Raw genomic sequence first — 21,088 nt, forward strand, 5'->3', positions numbered from 1 at the left:
ACTCTCCTGGGGTGGCGGGGAGCTGGGGGCAGCCCCCCAGCGAATGTGATGCCTGGGGCCTCCTGGGCACTGTCTCGACCCTGCACTTCAGGGTGGGGGTTGGTTGTCTGTGGTCCCTGGGAGCAGGGTGGGCAGTGACAGCGGGGCTTGTCAGTGCTGGCTGGCACATCCCCTGCCAGTGGAAATGCCCAGAAATTGCCCCCCTGCACTCTGGGGAGGGGGCACAGCCCAGTGTTGAGGGAAAGAGGCAGTTGTGGGGCAAGTCGGGGTGCGAGGGTGGAGCTGGCAGTGACTCCATGTGGGGGGCTGTAGGAGAAGCAGGATGTTAAGGTGTGGGTTGGCTCAGTGTTTGTGGGGGGGGGGTAGTAGAAGGGAGGGAGATGACAGCCCTGGGGTGAAAGTGTGTGAGGGGGTGGGCAGTAGCAGGGAGATTGAGGAGAGCCTTTGTTAGGGGGTTAGTTGTGTGGGATGGGGACAGTAGGAGGGATGGGGGGGGGGAAGAGCCCAGGTGTGAAGATTGGGGTAGGAGCTTGAGCCTGGATTGTGGTAGCCTTTGTGCTAAAGTGTGTTTTCTCTCAGTGGCCCTTTCTCCCTGCAAAAGATGGGCACCAGCAATTTTCCTCCCCACACTCCTACCCAAAGTTTTGTAAACATTATTGTACCAAAGTAGAAAATGCAACTTTCAAAAAATGTATTTACGAAACATAACTTTGGGTGGAGGAGGTGGTGGTAGGGATATGGAGGTGCGACACCACTGACTGCTACATCCAGGCTTAATATGGCTCATAAGTGTGCTCATTAAGCACTTGTGTTCAGGGCCCCAAGCAGGCCCTGAGTGTTTAAAGGAAAAAGACAAAACTAACAAACAACCCCCATCCCACACAAACCAAATTCAGTGGTATTCTGGGTACATTGATGTTAGCCCAGTTTGTTCTCTGCGGGCTGAGTGGAGGTCTCAGTGTGGCTTCAAATATCTTATTTTGTTTTTCGAATAAATGTTTTCATCCCCATCCCAGCAATACCACATTTACTATGGCATCAATAGTGCTGTCATGCCGGGCCCACACTTGGAAGGGGCTCATCACAACCACACGGGGGCCCACAAATATGTTTGGCACTGGGCCCACAAAAAGTTAATCCGGCCCTACGTGTACTGGATGAGTTACGTCACCTATTGTGATGGGCATTCATAGGGCAAATAGGTCTTGAAAGTGGGGGGTTATTGATCACAGTAGCGGCAGAGGTATGTCTGCAGGTTTTGCGTCTGTTGTTCTGGCAGGGTCTAGTGCTGTTTTGAGTTGGTGGGTCCTGGTCTGTGGGGAGCTTGCTTCTCATGATGAGCTTGGTGAGGTTTAGGGGTTGTTAAAAGATCAGATAAGGGGGATTTGGGAAAGATTTTCTTTCAGAATGGGGTCTCCATTGAGTAGGGGTTATAGTTCTTTAATGATACCCCAGATGGATTCCACATCTTAACACTTAAGACTGTATTCACCAAATAAGGAAACTCCATCAGAGAAGTAGCTTGCATCATAGATCAGGCCACCCAAATACTCCAAGAGAACGTTATAGGCCTGGCTTGACATAAGGAACTTGCCTCATTTCTTAGTGAGCATAATTTAGGGTGACCAGATGTCCCAATTTTACAGGGACAGTCCCGATTTTTGGGTCTTTTTCTCACATAGGCACCTATTACCCTCTACCTCCTGTCCCAATTTTTGACACTTGCTATCTGGTCAGCCTAGCATAACTGGGAAAGTGAATGAAAGGTTAAGTTGTAAATAGGGACTTGACAAACAGTATGCCGGGAGTCAGGATGTTTGTGCAAGCAAAGATAAGCAGCAACATCTTGATGGTAGTAACGATGGACAAGATTACATTCCAGGTTTAAGATCAGTTTCCAGGACACAGTACATGGACAGAACATGGTATACAGGGATTGGTTCTTGCCAAGTAACCAATCCAATAATGTGTGAATTAATGTACAGCAAATGCAATGTAATGTGTAAATGTATATAAAGGAAGACGTTATCTGTGTAACTTTGGATGAGCGGTACACATATCTAATCCCCTAACGCTTGAGTCTAATCAGTTCAGTGTAGCTTTGCTGTATGCCATTGCCAAATAAAGGAACCTGAGTGATGAAATCCAGAGTCAAATTGAGTTTTTGGATCCCAGAGAACTGGATCAAGTGTTTTCTCAGTATTGGACATGGTGCTCTGGCTAAGCCAAGTGGAAAATATCTCAGAGGAAATCCCAACAAACCTGCTTCAATATGAAAAAAACCCCAACCATCTCACCACATGCTCCTAGTTGTCACCTATAACCCCCCCACTGGTGGTGTGCTTTTTGGACCTGAAGTTGGTAGAGTGGAAGCAGGGCTATATCAGAGGTAAGCAAGGGAAAACAGGGGGTCGTGAGAAGGAGCTCTGCTCCAGCAAGGCAAGGGGAACTCGACTACCACATCCAACTCTGGCTCATCCTTAGTGCCCCACCCCCAAACAGGCTGTTGTGCACAGATTTACTCCATGCATTTTGAATACCCTTGTATCTCTCCCTGTCTCCTGGAAGAGCTGCTGCATGGTACACCTCGGGAGGAGATGCTGAGGGAGCCTAGGGTTGAACATGGTCAGGGGATTGGGGGAGCCCAGGGCTCTCCAGATGGCCTGTAACATTAGGGAGCCAAGTTTCTTTGTGCCAAAGAACTGGAAATTGAAAGGTTACCCTGAAACTGCTGCTTCTGCTCCCACATGTACTGATGTAGTAGGACCTTGGGGAGCGGAGCTGAGAGTCTTTGGTCTGAGGCTTCAACACAGACACACATTGGTGTCAGGCATGTTGGAGAGCTGTGGCAGCAGCACTAGATAGCATACAGACACTAAGTTCAGATATCAGTGCTTAAAGGGATCCCCCCTACAGTGGTACTGCACAGTGAATGAGGGGACAAAAGATGTGTTTTGTGCAATGCAACAGTTCACTACTATGTCATCTCCAGAAACCTGGGTTCAAGTCTTGACTGGAAATCACAAATGTAAGTGTGCTTGGGTAGTTTTATCCAAGTCCCCCAATTTGCATACAATTCAGTAAAATTATACTCTGGGAGGAATTCTGTTTTACTGCATGTGCATAATAAATGAGCCACGCATTTTTAAGTTTTTGAGCAGAAATAAGCTTGTGCCGAAATGTTGCTTCAGTTCTGCCTTTTGCCCACCAGAAGGCGCTGTGGCGCAAGAACAGCAGAAGCTCCTAGCAGAAAAATAACTTCTGCAGTTATGCCTTTTGCTCACCAGAGGGTGCTGTGGCAACAGAACACAGGAACAGCTCCCTGCCAGCGAGGGAAGAGAAAGAGCCTGCCTTCTTCGCAGCACCTGTCAGGCCAGGTCAGGAGACAGGGGCTATGGGGAAAACAGACAACGTGGGGTGCTGGGGGGATGTCAGACAGGGGCTCGTAAGGGCTAGTGTGGGAGGACAGATTGGGGCAGGGGCTGAATGGGAGTGGAAGCACAGGGCCACATGGTGATGGGGGAGGAGGCGCAAAGCCACATAGGGGTAAGGGGGTGGCTGAGTGAGGGCACAGACCACATAGGAACAGGGGGAGGCAGCACAGAGCCACATAGGGATGGGGGGGAGTGGGTGTCTGAGTGGGGGTGGAGAGACATGTGGACAGGGACTGCAAGGACACATGGGGTGGTGCAGGAACACACTGGGATGGGGCAGATGTGCCTGACTGAACAGAAGAGGTTAGGGGTCAGCCAGGGTCTGCATGGGGGAAGCTCTCTAACAATCCCTCCCCGCCCCCACAAAAAACCTATTCCATACTTTTCCCACCCATACCCAACAGCCCTCCAAGTTCACACCTAGGCTCCTTTCCAGAAATTGACTACCCCCTCCCTCAGCTCCTCCATTACCCCTAACTCGCCCAAGCCTTTGCACTGCTTCTGAGGGGTGAGGGAAATACAGTTCTGGATTGTAATTTAAGTGAATTATTACTCCGGGTTCTGTATTAATATTCCTAGTAAGGAATCTATTTGTCAAAAAAACATTTCCTGAATCTTTTTTGTTGTCTGTATTGTTACAGACATACTTGCTGACATGTACTGTGAAATAAATGACCAAAAATAATTGAAACTGGTGTGATTATATTGTGTTATTTTGACAAATAAAATATGCAGAATTTTAAAATACTGTGTGCAGAATTTTTAGGCACAGAATTCCCCCAGGAGTAAAATTAGTTTCTGCTTTAAGACCGAATCCAACATCCATTGAAATCAGTGGAAAGACTCCAATTATTAATTACTCAAGTATTAAGAGGCAATGAGCATTTCAGATGCATTAGTATTGACATCCAGTGAGATCTACCATAATGGTGACAATGTCCCAGTCAGAATATATATATTTGTATAAGGCCATAGATGTGCATGGCACTTTACAGGTATAAAGTGAAACAAGTTTCCTGCCCCATGGAGCTTAAAAATCAAATATACAAGTTAAATGATGAGTAAATACAATATACAGGCATTTCTGGGTGGGAAGTGGGTGATTGGGGGGGAGCCTAAGTTCCCTGTAAGGTGCGCGGCAGCACAGCAGCCTATTTAGCGTGGTGCAGGCGCTCAGGGAACCCACCCAGCTGACCTGTCGCAGCCAGGGAAGGGGTGCGCCATACGCGCTGACTTCCCCTCTAGTCAGAGGGAGCTCTACCCCCATCTGTCACAAGCCCCGCCCCCACTCCACCTCTTCCCTACCTCCTCCCCCTAGCGTGCCCGGAGCTTCCTACATACCGTGAAACAGCTGTTCGCGGTGGACCAAAGGCACTGGGAGGGAAGGAGGGAGAGGAGTTGGTCAGTGGGGGCCACTGGCAGGTGAGAAGTGCTGGAGCACCCACTACTTTTTCTCTCTGGGTGCTCCAGCCCTAGAGCACCCATGAAGTCAGTGCCCCTCCCTCAGCCCCAACCCTGCTGCGGCTAGGGGAAGGGCGGCCCAAACTCAGCCCCGGACCTGCTGTGGCCAGGGGAGAGGAGCCTATTCTGTGGCCCCAGCCCTGGAGCTGCTTCAGTGGGGAGAGGTTCCTCTCCCCACCCAGCCCAGGTGCTGCAGTGGGGAGAGAGAGTTGGGGAAGAGTCCTCCCTCCCCAACATAGCCCCAGAACACTCTCCTGCCCCCCAAACCCTTCATGCCCACACCCCCTGCTGGAGTCCTCACACCACTGCACCCCAACCCTCTGCCCCAGTCCTGAGCCCCCTCCCACACTCTGAACCCCTCAGCTCAACCCCCACCCAATGAATTTTGTTATGTGCACCAATATGAAGGTGATGTGGCCTGAAGGTGTCTACTATGAAGGGAAAAGTGATGGTGGCATGGAAGAGGTGAACCTCTTCATGACCCTTGGGCATATGCAGTGACAGCAGATCAAGGAGCTGTGCACTAGCTACGCGCCGACATTCTCAGCCACCCCAGGACTGACTGAACGGGCATACCACTCCATTGACACAGATAATGCTTACCCAATTAAAGTCCAACCATCCTCAAGCTAAAACTGCTATAGAACGGGAGATCCTGGATATGCTACAGATGGGTGTAATCCGCCCCTCTGGCGGTGCATGGGCATCTCCAGTGGTTCTAGTTCCCAAACTAGATGGGGAGATACAGCATTTAGCTTACGGTAGTCCATGCAAAAACGTAACTCGCCCAGACAACTATCCAATGCCATGCACAGATGAACTGCTGGAGAAACTGGGACGGGCCCAGTTCATCTCTACCTTGGACTTAACCAAGGGGTACTGGCAGGTACCGCTAGATGAATCCGCCAAGGAAAGGTCAGCCTTCATTACACATGTCGGGCTGTAAGAATTTAACGTACTCCCTTTCGGGCTGCGGAATGTACCCACCACCTTCCAAAGACCTGTAGATGGTCTCCTAGCGGGATTGGGAGAATATGCGGTCGGCTACCTTGACAATGTGGCCATATTTTCGGATTCCTGGGCAGAATACCTGGAACATCTACAAAAAGCCTTCGCACGCATAAGGGAGGCAGGACTAACCATTAAGGCTAAGAAGTGTCAAACAGAGTGACTTACCTTGGACACCAGGTGGGTCAAGGAACTATCCACCCCCTACAGGCCAAAGTGGATGCTATCCAAAAGTGGCCTGTCCCAAAGTCAAAGAAACAGGTCCAATCTTTCTTAGGCTTGGCCGGATATTACAGGCGATTTGTACTGCAATACGGCCAAATCGCCGCCCCACTGATAGACCTAACCAAAAAAGAAACAGCCAAATGCCGTTCAGTGGACCGAAGAGTGTCAGAAGGCCTTTAACCAGCTTAAAGCGACACTCATGTCTGACTCTGTACTAAGGGCCCCAGACTTTGACAAACCATTCCTAGTAACCACAGATGCGTCCGAGCGTGGTGTGGGAGCAGTTTTAATGAAGGAAGGACCAGATCAAGAATTCCATCCTGTAGCGTTTCTCAGCAAGAAGCTGTCTGAGAGGGAAAGCAACTGGTCAGTCAGTGAAAAAGAATGTTATGTCATTGTCTACGCTCTGGAAAAGCTACGCCCATACATTTGGGGACAGCGTTTCCACCTGTAAACTGACCATGCTGTGCTACAGTGGCTTCATACCACCACGGGAAATAACAAAAAACTTATTCGGTGGAGTTTAGCTCTCCAAGAGTTTGATTTCGACATACAACACATCTCACGAGCTTCTAACAAAGTGACTGATGCACTCTCCCGTGAAAGTTTCCCAGAATCAACTGGTTAAAATCATCCTTGAGATGTGGAAAATATTGTTAGCCTTTATAATCTTGGTAGTATATTTAGAGGTGCATGGTTTCAGAGTAGCAGCAGTGTTAGTCTGTATTCACAAAAAGAAAAGGAGTACTAGTGGCACCTTAGAGACTAACCAATTTATTTGAGCATAAGCTTTCGTGAGCTACAGCTCACTTCATTGGATGCATTCAGTGGAAAATACAGTGAGGAGCATGTGTCTTCTTAACTCTGTTTTCTCCTAGAGCTCCAGGAAGAAATCACAGCCAGTGTTTCACCCTATCTGTGATTTGGGGGGCGTGTCATAAATATAAAGGGAAGGGTAACCACCTTTCTGTATACAGAACTATAAAATCTCTCCTGGCCAGAGGCAAAACCCCTTCACCTGTAAAGGGTTAAGAAGCTAAGATAACCTCGCTGCACCTCACCAAAATGAACAATGAGGAGACAAGATACTTTCAAAGCTGGATGGGGGGAGAAACAAAGGTTCTCTCTATCTGTGTGAGGCTTTTGCCGGGACCAGGTCAGGAATGCTCTTCAGAACTTCTGTTAAGGTAGTAAGTAATCTAGCTATAAATGCATTAGATTTTCTTTTGTTTAATGGCTGGTAAAATAGCTGTGCTGAATGGAATGTATATTCCCGTTTTTGTGTCTTTTTGTAACTTAAGGTTTTGCCTAGATGGATTCTCTATGTTTTGAATCTGATTGCCCTGTAAGGTATTTTCCATCCTGGTTTTACAGAGGTGATTCTTTTACTTTTTCTTTAATTAAAATTCTTCTTTTAAGAGCCTGATTGTTTTTTCATTGTTCTTAAGATCCAAGGGGTTGGGTCTGTGTTTACCTATGCAAGTTGATGAGGATTTTTATCAAGCCTTCCCCTGGAAAGGGGGTGTAGGGTTTGGGGGGATATTGTGAGGGGAAGACGTCTCCAAGTGGGGTCTTTCCCTGTTCTTTGTTTAACACACTTGATGGTGGCAGCATAGGGGTTCAAGGAAAAGGCAAAGTTTGTACCTTGAGGAAGTTTTTAACCTAAGTTGGTAAGAATAAGCTGAGGGGATCTTTCACGCAGGTCCCCACATCTGTACCCTAGAGTTCAGAGTGGGGAAGGAACCTTAACATGTAACTCTCGTTACAGTGTGTATGGTAACACCCATTGTTTCATGTTCTCTGTGTATATAAATCTCCCCACTGTATTTTCCACTGAATGCAGCCGATGAAGTGAGCTGTAGCTCACGAAAGCTTATGCTCAAATAAATTGGTTAGTCTCTAAGGTGCCACAAGTACTCTTTCTTTTTGCGGATACAGACTAACACGGCTGTTACTCTGAAACCTTTCAGATTCAAGTTGGCTTTTCTGCTTATATGGCAGCATGATCCAGTGGTTCAATGCTGGACTGGGAGTCTGGAGAACAGAGCTCTAAATCGCAGCTCTGTACTGGACCTGCTCCTTCCAAATCCCTTGACTTCTATGCCTCAGGTTCCCTATCTGTAAAAGTGGGGTGAGGATATATACCCTTGTTTGTAAAGGGTTATGAGATCTAGGAATATAAAGTGCTTACAAGTACAAAGAATGATATGCAATATAATATTACAGGGTCATAAGCAACTGTCTCCTGTCATTGTTTTGTCCACTGATAGCAGATAATCTTCATTTTGTTTTGATCCTCTGTTGGCTACGTGATAGAAGAGGCAGATCCATTTCTATATTTTTTTGCCATAGCACTTAAGTCCCGAGACAAAACTAGAAAGCTAATTTTATTTGAATTTTAAAAAAAAGTTATTAAACTCAGCTGAATTAAATGGCACGAGCAAACCAGCAAATTCTGGTTCCAACTGTTTTTTCAGAAATTCAGTCACCCAACCTGTACAGCAAGACACAAAGTTACAAGCATTACATCACACCATCAGAGCTCACTGGCTGATTATAGCTAGAAAGCACGGCACTATTTCTAGCTCTGATTTCGAAAGATATTTAGGCATCTAATGATTCTAATATAATTGCCTAGGCACTCTTGAAAATCCACTAAGTGCCAAAATACTTTTAAAAATCTGTCCCTAAGCCTTACAGTGGTGTCACACATACATATACACACACACACACACCCTTCCCAGTACTCTGAAAAAGCAAGATTTTCTGGAAGCAAGAACTTGCACAGTAGAACAATAGAAACACAGGAATGGTCCTACTCGGTCTATTCCAATATGCTGTTTGGGACATTCAGTGGCTAGGGCCAGAGGTGTAACAGAAAGCTGTAAACCTGGATGGCCTTGTTATCTAATTATGTGTCCAATCTCTTTTTGAAATCCGCTAAAAATTAAATACGGTTCTCACAAATAACTTCACAGTACGGTTTTCCTCAGTTCCATGTGCACAAAGCTACCAGGCCAACTGCACCTCTGATCACTCTTGGTCTCTTCAAGTGGACCCCATTCGGGTCTCAAGCCTCTAGCTATCACCTGTCTCAGGGTGAATTCACACGATTCTTCCACACTCAGACTGGGCTTTGGACTGCATCCCCTGCCACTAACCATGATTATCTCAGCATAGCTGACAGGCTCAGACCCTGCAGTTCTGTTTCCTTGGGGAGCAATGACTGGTATCCAGTAACCAAAGAGCCTCCTTAAAGCAAAGTATTATTTTATTTAGAAAAAAAGGATGCTAGAGAATACAGACTTTGAAGATGGTTTATTGTTTTATTTACAGTCGTATAGACAGTGCTTTGAAGCTGAGGCTTGGGCTGAAGCTCAGGAACTGAAGCCTGTGGGGGAAGAGGGGCTGTTGTGGGCTTGAGAGAGAGAGAGAGTTCCAGCCCAAGCTGCAACTTTTACTCCTGGGGGAATTCTGTACCAAAAAATTAAAAATTCTACACACAATATTTTAAAATTCTGCAAATTGTGTGTGTCAAAATAACGCTCTATTTCAATTATCTTGGTAATTTATTTCAATATATCTGTCAGCAAGTATGTCTTTGACAATACAGAAACTAAAAAAAAATTCCCCAGGAGTAGAGAGTTAAAGAAACACCTATGACAACCCAGTTCCTGCTTCTCTGCCCCCTCCCACTCAGAGCCCAGCCAGGGGGCCACACACTCACACACACAGAGCCCAGCAGTGGGGCCCCCTGGGTCCACACACTCACACCCCCTACCCCACAGAGGCCAGCCATGGCCCACCCCCAGCGACCCACACACTCACACCCCTAACCCCCAGAACCCAGCCACGCCCCCCCAGATACTCACACTCTTTATCCCCCAGAGCCCAGGTGCAGCCCCCCTGAGCCAGCCACTCGCATCCTCCACCCCCCAGCCCAGACACTTACACCCCCTACCCCTCAGAGCCCAGCTGACCCTCGGGCCAGACACTCACAGACCCTACCCTCCTAGAGCCCAGGGATCCAGAAGAAAAAACAACCTGCTGCTGAGTCCCAGGTTTGCACAGATTTCAGAGTAACAGCCGTGTTAGTCTGTATTCGCAAAAAGAAAAGGAGTACTTGTGGCACCTTAGAGACTAACCAATTTATAGGAGAGTGAGTTTGTGTGTGTATGGGGGTGGGGGGGATGTGAGAAAACCTGGATTTGTGCAGGAAATAGCCCAACTTGATTGTCATGCACATTATGTAAAGAGTTGTCACTTTGGATGGGCTATCACCAGCAGGAGAGTGAATTTGTGTGGGGGTGTGGAGGGTGAGAAAACCTGGATTTGTGCTGGAAATGGCCCACCTGATGATCACTTTAGATAAGCTATTACCAGCAGGACAGTGGGGTGGGAGGAGGTATTGGTTCATATTCTCTGTGTATATATAAAGTCTGCTGCAGTTTCCACGATATGCATCTGATGAAGTGAGCTGTAGCTCACGAAAGCTTATGCTCTAATAAATTGGTTAGTCTCTAAGGTGCCACAAGTACTCCTTTTCTTTTTAGGTTTGCACAGAGTTTCCTGCGCACCGCTGCCTCCTTCCTTCAGGGCATGCTGGGAACTGCAACTGCTAGGAACCCTTCAGTTCCCTCCCCCTGGCTTTGTCTTCTATTTGCGAGCTGGGCTCTGCCCCTAGTGGCAACCAACATCTCTGCAGCCCATTTCTATGGAGAAAAAAGGAAATTCTGTGCACACAACATGAATTTCTGCAAAATCCTGCATTGCGCAGTGGCTCAGAATCCCCCCCGGAGTAAACGTCAAAGAGCTGTCTACATAGCTATTTTTAAAGAGCAAGCATGAGTCCCGCTAGCCCAAGTCTGTTGACCGGGGGTGGGAGGCTCACTCCAAAGTACCGTGTAGACAGACCCTTACTCTATTCATACCCATTATTACTTATCAGTATTCTTAGACTACACAGTAGCTCCTTGTCCATCATATCATGTTTATATTGTCTCCTGTGCCCTGATGTAAATAATCTAGGTCTCTATAGCTCTGTTAGTGTGGTTAGCTGGCATTTTTCATATGGCCTTTTTCAGTCAAAGGATGTTTTGTTGGTTAGCATATCACATCAAGCAGCTGTTCCCCAATGCCTTCCTTCTGACATGCTGTAGCGGGCTCCTGGGAGCTCCATGATAACATTCTGCCATCCACCTGAAGGGGATTTGGGGATTATTTTTCTGCCTCATATAGAGTTTACTCCCTTTCTGGATGCTGCTAACTCATCCTTGCCAAAGATGACTAATCTCTGGTGTTTCTGAAGAGCAATTTTTTTTCTTTTGAGGGATCAAATTGTACAAAATGATGCTTCAAAGGCCAAATTCTGCCCTGATGTTAGCAGGAATTGTACAAATATTTGAGGGTAAAATTTGGGGCACCATGCACACCTTTTTTGGGGCACCATGCACATATACAGTGCTCTATAAATTCTTCTTATTCAGTAATTTTATACCATGCTGTCTCTATATTTTAACAAGCAAGGAAAATTTAGCTTGTCAGCTCTTCATTGCAAGGGCTTTGTCATTTTAAATATGCAGCACCACCGGTTTTCAGATAAGCTATATTTTAAAAAATGAAGATTTGAAGCCATTGTACAAATTTTCCTCGGCTTCAAATTATAATCTTAATTCAAGTGAGTGTGCTACAAAACTAGATCTGAGAAGCAATCTATTTTCTTATGTCCTCTTGCAGCAATTGAGATTGGTTGGGCTGGAATTATTAAAGATCATGTAGGATAGTCTTAAGAGTTTGGGAGTTGTGGCTTTCCTTCAGAGGCCCATAACTTTACTATCTTCAATGCTTGCCAGTCTATATCCGTGGTGTCCTTAGGGACAAAGCTCAATACATTTTTAGTTTTATGATTTGCAGCAGGATTTCTTTTCTCAAACCAGTTCTATAATTTATTGGGCCACGCAGAAGACTAGGACTAAGCCCAGTCTTGCTAACTTTTTTTTTCATACCAGTAGTCCTGTTGACTTCAATGGGACTGGCCGGTGGCCACATGAGTTAAGATTATTCACAGGGTAATGGTTTGCAACTCAGGCCCAACACTGCAAGGAGGGCCCTATTGCATTAGGAGAATGCAATTGCATTCGGAGAATGAACAGCCAAAGCTAGAGTCTTAAAGATGTTTAATGAAGGATAAACATACTGAAGGACTCACAGAAACGAGAGTTAGGAGGTTTGCTTTTACAGACATATTATATACAACAGAAGCTTGACAAAAATATGTAAATCCTTGGCTCATCACATCAGGGACTATAATATTTGCTATGTATGCTATCGCCAGAGTCTATACCATACATCCTTCCCTGCCCTCTGTGCACAGAGGTGGGAGGGCACCTCCCTGTAAGCTGGGTCTTACTCTGACCCCACTTACCTGAAATTGCTCTGTATATAGGATAAGAGAATTGTTCTACTGTCTCCCCTTCTCCAGGGTTACATGTGACAAAAAACTCCAAAAACTGAAATTGCCTAGGATTAAACTCCCCACCCACCCACAGGTAACTGTCACCACTGTTAACTGCCCACAGCAGAGGTAAAGGACATGCATAGCAGGACCACACTACTAGCATGGAGAGAGAGTATCATTTTCTTACCATATAGTAACTTCCAAAACCATCACTACAGGGAGGTTGCAGAATGCAAACAGGAATGTTTCTCAGACTTATGCTTGTACCATCATTGATCCTAAATGTGGCAAGATGATAGAAAAGAGAGGTTACTTACCTTGCATGATAACTGAAGTTCTTAAGAGATGTTTTGTCCCTACGGATGCTCCACTTCAGCATGTGCATGCACTCTTGATAGGGGCTTTTGCCAGCAATGTCCAGGGGTCTGTGCCTGTGCCCTACTCAAGCTCCGTGCAAGTATATATAGAGAATAGTGGGTCCACTGCCACTCCAGTTCCTTCTCAACCCTGAAGTCTAAGAATGACTTTGAAGCAGAGTGGAAGGAGGGTGGGTAATGGAGCATCCAGAGGGACAAAACATCTCAAAGAACTCCAGTTACTGTATGAGATAAGGAACCTATTCTTTGAGAAACTGTTCCTACTGAAACTGAGCTCCACTTCAGGAGATTCCCGAGCAGAACCTCTATTATGGAAGAGTGTGCTGAAGAGGCAGATTCACAACAGGACATAGAACAGTGATACCAAAAGCCATGTCAGCTCTGGAAGCATGCGCAAGAGCACAGTGCTGTGAAAAAAGCATGCACCAATGATCAAGTAGCAGCTTTACAAATATTTGAGAGGGGTACGTACTTCAGTAAGGCTACAGAGGTAGAATGAGCACTGGTGGAATGAGCAATCACTCTAGGAGGGCTTTATAACAGGCTAATATGCATCCTGACATGTTTAACATATAATGACCATACTGGGTCAGACCAAAGGTCCATATAGTCCAGTATCCTGTCTTCCAACAGTGGCCAATGCCAGGTGCCCCAGAGGGAAAGAACTGAACTGGTAATCCATCAAGTGATCCATCCCGTCACCCATTCCCAGCTTCTATTTATTATTATAGTCTTTACAGATCCAGTGCCCTTTCATTCGTTCCATGATAGAGACGAAAAATCGAAGAGAGGCCCTGAAGGACTCAGTCCTGTTGAGGTAAAAAGCAAGTCTTGCATCTAGTGATTGGAGACTAGCCTCCCTCTAAGAGTGTAAAACACCAGTAATTGAACATCTTAATTAATGTGAAACTCTAAAAAGATACCTTAGGTAGGAAACAAGGGTCCAGACATAATATCACCTTTCAGTGATGGATTAGCTAACAGGCCCATGGGGCCCATGCCCCCGGCCAATTAGGGGGCTCCGGAAAGATGGGCACACCATCCCCAGCAGACAGCTACCCCAGGGTGGCAGAAGCATGGAGCCCTGGGAGAAGCACTGGATGGGCGGGGCAGGGGAAGCCACTGCACTCCAACCCCTGCTGCAGCCCTGGGACTGGAGGAGCTCTAGCTGCAGCCTCAGGAGTGTGGCACCGGGCTGTGGTGGTGGGACAGAGCTTCTCTGGTCTTGGAGCCATGTGGGAGGGGTGGGGGGAGAAAGGAGTAAATGGGTTGCGGGGTAGCAGTGTGGGCGGGGGAGGCAGAATGGGGCTGGATTGTGGGTGGAACAGGGGCGAGGAGAAGGGGCAGAATGGTGCGGGGCCGCAGGCAGAAGGAGTGCAGAACACCCCCCCCACTTGCTCTGGCCCAGAGCCCCACAAAACCTGAATCTACCTCTTCCACCTTTCCATGATAAAACACTATGTATGGTGAGTCACCCACAAGGGACCCTAGCTCTCCTACCCTCACAGCCAAGGTGATATCCGTAAAGAACAAAGTCTTGAAAGAGAAACAGAGGGAACAGCTATCCATAGGTTCAAATGGGGGTTTTCTCAGCACATTGAGAACTAAGTTGAGGTTCCATGGAGGACTATGTTCCTTGAGTAAGTAGGAAAAATGTTAAACAGGCCTTTAATGAACCTTGCAGTAGTTGGGTGAGTGAAGACTGAAAACCCTTCAATGGGGTGGCAGGATGAAAAACTGTAAAGGCACCTAGGTGAACCTAAACTGAGCTCAAAGATAACCCACTGTTTTTCAAATTTAGCAGACTAGAGCATGCTAGAAAAGTGAAACTCAAGGAGGTATAGCTCAGAGGCAGCTCAGAGTCTGAAAAGATTTTCACTTTTTACAGGTAGGTTTTCCTTGTAGTGGATTTTCTACAATTGAACAGTACTGTTTGGAGGTCTGGAGATGAGTCCTTTCCTATGCCAGAGAGGCATCTAGTAGCCATGCACTGAGGTGAAGCAACAAGAGATGGCAGTGAGTCGTGGTCCCTGACTCCCAGGTAAGGAGACCTGCTATCAGAGGAACGTGGAGAGGTGGGTTGCAGGGACAGTCGAAGGAGCTCTGGGAACCATACTTGCCTTGGTCATGGTGATGCTATGAGAATGGCCATTGATCTTTCCTGTTTCAACTTATTCAGGACTTTGAGGAGTAAAGGCATCAGGGGATTCCTGAAGGGATAACTACAGCAACTCCCAGCCAGTTCTGACTGTCACAGGTGCTGACTTTGTCCTTTCCCAGGCGGCTGCTTGACCCCTGCTCCTCCCCAGGCCTGCCCCTACTCCACCCCTTCCCCCAAGTCCCCACCCTGCCTCTTCCCACCCCCTCCCCCACTCCTCCTTCTCCCCCCACTGCATCTCCCAGAGCCTCCTGCATGCCGCTAACCAGCTGATCCATAGTGGTCGGGAGGGGCGGGGGGAGAGGCACTGATTGACGGGGCACCATTGGGCTGGAGGCACTGGGGAGGAGGGGGAGGACCTGACGGGGGACTGCTGGCAGGTGCTAAGCATTCACCATTTTTCCCCCATGGATGCTCCAGCCCTGGAGCACCCATGGATTCGGCACGTATGCTGACTGCATCCTCCTCTCAATCAGGACCATCAGCACTTCGCGCTGGAGGGCATCACAAACACATATTTCCAGAAGACTCAAGATAAGGCAAATCTTCTGTAATACTGCATCGTTGAGCTCTCACTTGTAGTCGTGGCCCAAAAACCTGCTCAGGGAGACTGCTACTATGTTCCGTAACCCCAGGAGATAAACCACTGATCTCTCTGTGTCTTGTGATACACATCATTGCATAGTTTTATGGATTGTGTGCACAAGAACTCAGAGTAGCAGCCGTGTTAGTCTGTATTCGCAAAAAGAAAAGGAGTCCTAGTGGTACCTTAGAGACTAACCAATTTATCTGAGCATAAGCTTTCGTGAGCTACAGCTCACTTCATGCATCCGAATGCATCCAATGAAGTGAGCTGTAGCTCACGAAAGCTTATGCTCAAATAAATTGGTTAGTCTCTAAGGTGCCATTAGTACTCCTTTTCTTTTTGCACAAGAACTGGGATCTTGCTCCTCTCCTTGACAATTTATAAAATACATTGAGGGGTCCCTGATATGTTGGAGAAAGCAAGGCAAACGTAATGGACTGCCCTGAGTTCTAAAATGTTGATAAGGAAAGCGACCTCCTGGGGAGTCCCCTTGCCTTGAGCTGTGAAGTTCAGAAGGTGAGTGCCCCAACCTAGCAGAGAGCCATCTATGGTGATCTTTGGGGGAGGCGGATTTGAGAACAGAACTCCCATACAGACCTTTTAGGGTTTTTTCCACCAATTGAGGGAGTTGAGGACCATCCGGGTATCGATACCTGCTTGGATAGATGGTGCTTTTTGGGTTTGTAGACTGTCCTTAGCCAGGCTTGAAGTTATTTGGAGTGTAATCTTGCCAAAGATGGTATGAACTTACTGGCTACCACATGACCTGGGAGCTGAAGGTTTGTGGGCTCTGTTATATTGTAGAAATAAGGCTGGGTATCATAGCAAACCTGCCTGTGGGTAAGTATGCTCTGGCAATAGTAGAGTCCAGAGTAGCCCCTGTGAAGTTTGTCCATTTTGCGGGTATAAGTGTAGACTTTCGCATTAGGGCGGAGGCCCAAAGAGCCTTGCTGGATGCTGACTGTCACTCAAGAAATGAGCAACCCTTCAGAAGCTAGTTGGCCAGGTAGGAAAAGATGATTATCTCCATTTGACTGATATGGGCTGCAACTGCCAAGACAACCTTGGTAAAGATCCTTGGGGCAGTGGAGAGGCTGAAGGGTAGGACACGGTATTGGTAATGGTCCCTACCACCAACGAAACATATGTGGGAAGAGTGAATGGATATATGAAAATAAGCATCCTGAAGGTCCAGGGAAACAAACCAATCTCCCAATTCCAGAGGGAGAGTTACCATTCCAGCTGCCACAGTTTCCATTCTGAACCATTGTGACAGGAGGATGGGAGGGAGCTGGAGCTGAACTGAATGTAGTAAGCTGGTGAAATCACTTCCAGGATCTACCTGTCTGAGGTGATGAGCTGCCAGGAAGGAGTGGACCCATGGGCACTGCTGACAAAATCTCTAATCAAGAATGCATGGGCACATACACATCCTGAAGTGGAGCACCCATAGGTACAATTATTTGAAGAACAACATTTCTGATAGCTGAGAAATGTTAGATGATTGTTTAGAATTGTGGAAGTTCGAAGATATCAGCATCAGAGTATCCCAATGTTTTCCTTTTTTAATCAACTGTCTCCACTTGGCACCCAATTCCTCTCGTATTTTTAACCAGTACTTTATATAAAGTGGATATGTGGATATGCCTTTGCCAGTGCAACTCAGTGTCAAAAAAAAAAAAAAAAAAAATCCTGGGAATTAAATGAGTTGGTTTTATTTTGTGAGGTACTTGGAGGCTTTCCAGTTTGGGTGATCCATAAATAATTAAAATATTTATTAAAATTCAACAGCAGTGTTTTCATCTTAGGCAATTACTATATCCAGTACTACAACAAGCAGCCTCCAGGAATTCCAGATTTCACATACCGCCTATCAGATTCCACCACCTCTGTTCTCAGAACACAAGACCTAATATATGACTGAATTAATCTGCCATTTCACAAGTACAAATTCTTATATAATTCACTTAAAATCTCCCTTTTTCCATAAACAATTAAAAATGCAAGAACATGGTTATTTTATTTCATGCTTTCTTACTGTTCAGTACTTCCACGTCTCTGGTTTCTGTTCCACAGAAGTTCTTTTTTCATATTCACATTTCAGCTATTTTCTCCTATTAATTTTATTGAGCTTCCTATTTGTGTGAGTAACATCTGTTCTTTTCCTCTATAATTATGAGTGTTATTTTATTGTAATGTTTTCTATTTATAGCTTTTTTACATTTTAGTTCCTCTGCATTTTTATTTCATCCCCAACCTTATTTTATCCTTGCATGTTTCCTATATGAGAAAACTATGCTGAATTGGTTTTCTACCCTCTTCTCATTTTTGCCGGAGAAAATGGAAAACTAACATTTATTATTAATTTAATAAAATAGGCTTAAAAAAACCCCACCTTTACTAGATAGATTTTTGAAGAATGCATTTAAGACAGTAAAAGTACAACCCAGCCCAAAGAGAGGTAACAGTACATCTGCAAAAAAGATGCTATTATGTCTAAGGGATGCTGTTAGGTTCAGTTAATTAGTGTATGTAAAGCACTTTGAGACCATATACTGTAAAGTGCTATTTAAGGGCCCAGTTCTGCAGATACAGAAATTTTACTCATGTAAGTTCTACAATTGACTGAACAGGACTGTTTATGTGAGGTAAAGCTACTGACACATCTAAGTGTTTTCTGGACTGGATTCCAAGTCACAAATAATAGCCCAGATTGTCGTTTTCTCTCTCCTTCCTTTCTCCATTTGCAAGAAGTGATCCTCCTGGCACAAATCCCAGAGTTATCTTGGTATGTCAGACAGATGGGTTGGACATTACACAGGCCAGGCTGGGGACATAGTGGAAGGAGTGGAAAAGACAGGTGGATCTGGAAAATCACTGGACAAGCCACGGTCCAAGACTGTTCTAGCTTTTCCACAGGATCCCAGTAGCCACCATGGCGAGCATGTTTATACATGCCTGGCAGCAAAAGGGCCAACAGAAGCACACTGCCAGGATCCAGCGCATTGGCATAGGTTCTCTGTGCAGATGACCCTAGACTTTAGGTTTGGCCACTCAAGAGGACATCATCTTGCCCCTTACTGTTGTTTTTTACATTAAATTAAAATTCAAGAGAAATAAAATTGCTACATGTTCACAATTTCCCTTTTGTAAACAAATATGAAGAGATTAGGTTATTTCAGACTAATTCCTTTTTCAACTATATTTTCATTAGCTTGCAATGAGTTGAAGCTAACAAAAGACTATTAGAAGCCCAGAATGCTTCTCAGAAAGGAACATTTTCCAAGTTACCGCTTTGAATTTTCTGTTTTAAGTGCATTATCTTAATCTGTTTGCAAAACGTGGTGTATAGTTCACAGCACCATGACAAAAAATAGCTACCACCACAGCAGTTTCACAGGGAAAATTCTTCCTCCATAGACATGAGCTTCTCCTGGAGCCTAGCAGAAAGAAAGGCACTTTTCTGTGTCTCCACTGGACAAGCTAGGAGAGGCAGTGCTAAGCACACTGAACTAAAGGAGCTGCATGCAATCGGTCCACCTTAGCAAATAACCAGACTCAAAAGGAGAAAATTTATGTGCAATACTTGAGGCTTTTTAGATGGTTACTACAAAACAGCCACTAGTCGAGAACGATGCAGCCTCCTAACCTGCACCGATCTCTGGACAAAATAACAGGACTGCATGTTAAAATACAAGTTACCTAGCCAATAAAATTCACTGACCATCAAACAAACTCATTTCCTATTGAGAAAAGCAAGTAATTGGAAGTGTACACTAGGCGCCAGGCCGGGACTTACGTGTTCATATGTAACATTTACAGACATAGGTAAAGAACTATGTGTGATAGGGGGGTGACTAGTCAATTCTCTGTCTCTCACGTTTTCCAGCTCCCTATAAATAGGCAAAGGATCAGCCTCCCACCTCCAATGAAGCACCCGGTAAAACGGGCGCCGCTAGCATACCAATGTCCGCTCGGCAACGCTTCCAGGAGGCCAGCGGCGCTGACGTACCTTCCAAACACGTCGATGTTTCTGCGGGCGATCAGGCTTCTTCCAGCCCTTTCGCCTTCCTTAGTGCAACGACACCAGGCGCTCGCCCCTGCGCGGCCGGCATTTTCCACACGCCCCCTGCCCAGAGCGGCCAGCCCAGCCCAGCCCCGCGCAGACCCGCCGGCGGCGACTCAGAGCCGCTCGCCGCGGTAGGACCCGCCGGGGCCATGGACCGTCACCTCACTCAGCCTCCGTCTGCTGCCTCCGGGAACGCTCCCAGCAACCCCGGCCCCGGGCACTGAGCATCGCCGGGCCCGGGCGGCTCCCCCCACCCACGGCCAAGCGGCTCGGCAGGCTCTCCCGCGCCGACCGCGCAGCACCCGCCTGCCCACTCTCGGGCAGCGGCAGCCACCCACCTGCCGGCGCCGCGGCGGCTCGGAGACTGCAGCGGGCTCACGCCCTCGCCCGGGACCCCGCAGCAGCAGCCGCAGCCGGGCTCGGGGAGCGGCACATGGCGGGGCTGGCTCCGCTCGCCAGCCCGGGGACCCGCGCGCCCCGCTCAGCTACTCCGGGAGGAGGAAGGGGCGGCGGCGGCGGCGGCGGCTCAGCCCGCCCCCCGCAACAGCCCCGACTGGCAAGAGGCGTCGCGTCGCGCGCGCGCGCGCGCTTCAAGTCCCTCAGGTGCATCAGAGCGGGCGCGGCGCGAGTCACAGCCCAACTGCCTCGGGACCAGTGCGTGCGGCCCACGCGCCCCCCCCCCCCGGGAAAGTCCATTGTATTGGGGGGAGGGCAGGGGTTGACGTGAGAGAAAGTGAGGCGGCGGGGGGGGGGGGTGTTGGGAGAAGAGCCACTGCTGGCTCAGCCCACTGCGACCCCTCCCATCGAGGGAGCTGTTGGGTCCCCACTGCTCAGGCGACTCAAGGTGGGCCGGACGCCCTGTTCCCTTCCCATGCGGGGTGGGGGGTGTACGGATTGCCCAAGCAGCCACTGTTACTTCCTGTGTTTGATGGATGGATCTATACCTATAAGCAATTACGTAAAAATCAGGCCCGCCGACTGCAATTCCAGGCCCCCTAGAAAGGGATGGCGGAGGTTTGATTTGTGCAGGACGGGCTGGAGGCGGGCCCCCCTACACTGCCGCGGGCCCAGCGTTGCCACAGGGGCACGGAGCTGGACCACGTGCAGGGGCTGGGGCAACCTTGCACAGGATGCAGGCACTGTCCGCCTGACACTGGGGCGGTGCTCGCCTGCGCTGGCTGGTGTCCAGCAAGCCGCCAGCTGCGCTGATGGGCATGCTCTTCCAGCAGGGCCAGGGCTCCCACATGCCTGCCTGGCTGCCTTCGCTACCACCTGTACCACCCCATGCGCACCTAGGGGCCCTATGGCCCGCC

General features: G+C 47.6%; 1 protein-coding gene across 2 annotated transcripts in view; it reads right to left on the reverse strand.

Annotated features, from left to right (window-relative positions):
* GNG4 (G protein subunit gamma 4) overlaps window positions 1-20,347 on the reverse strand; it is a 39,598-nt gene extending 19,251 nt beyond the window's left edge. The window contains exon 1 of one of the 2 annotated variants that reach the window (XM_084623732.1): window positions 20,114-20,347. The gene's annotated coding sequence lies outside the window, so the exon portion shown is untranslated. Of the gene's footprint in view, window positions 1-19,718; window positions 19,824-20,113 lie in introns of those variants that run through there. The other variant, XM_084623733.1, reaches the window with a different exon arrangement.
* Window positions 20,348-21,088: the final 741 nt, after the last annotated feature.

This window comes from Lepidochelys olivacea (assembly GCF_965140295.1).
Source record: "Lepidochelys olivacea isolate rLepOli2 genome assembly, chromosome: 3".
NCBI classification, from domain to species: Eukaryota; Metazoa; Chordata; order Testudines; family Cheloniidae; genus Lepidochelys; species Lepidochelys olivacea.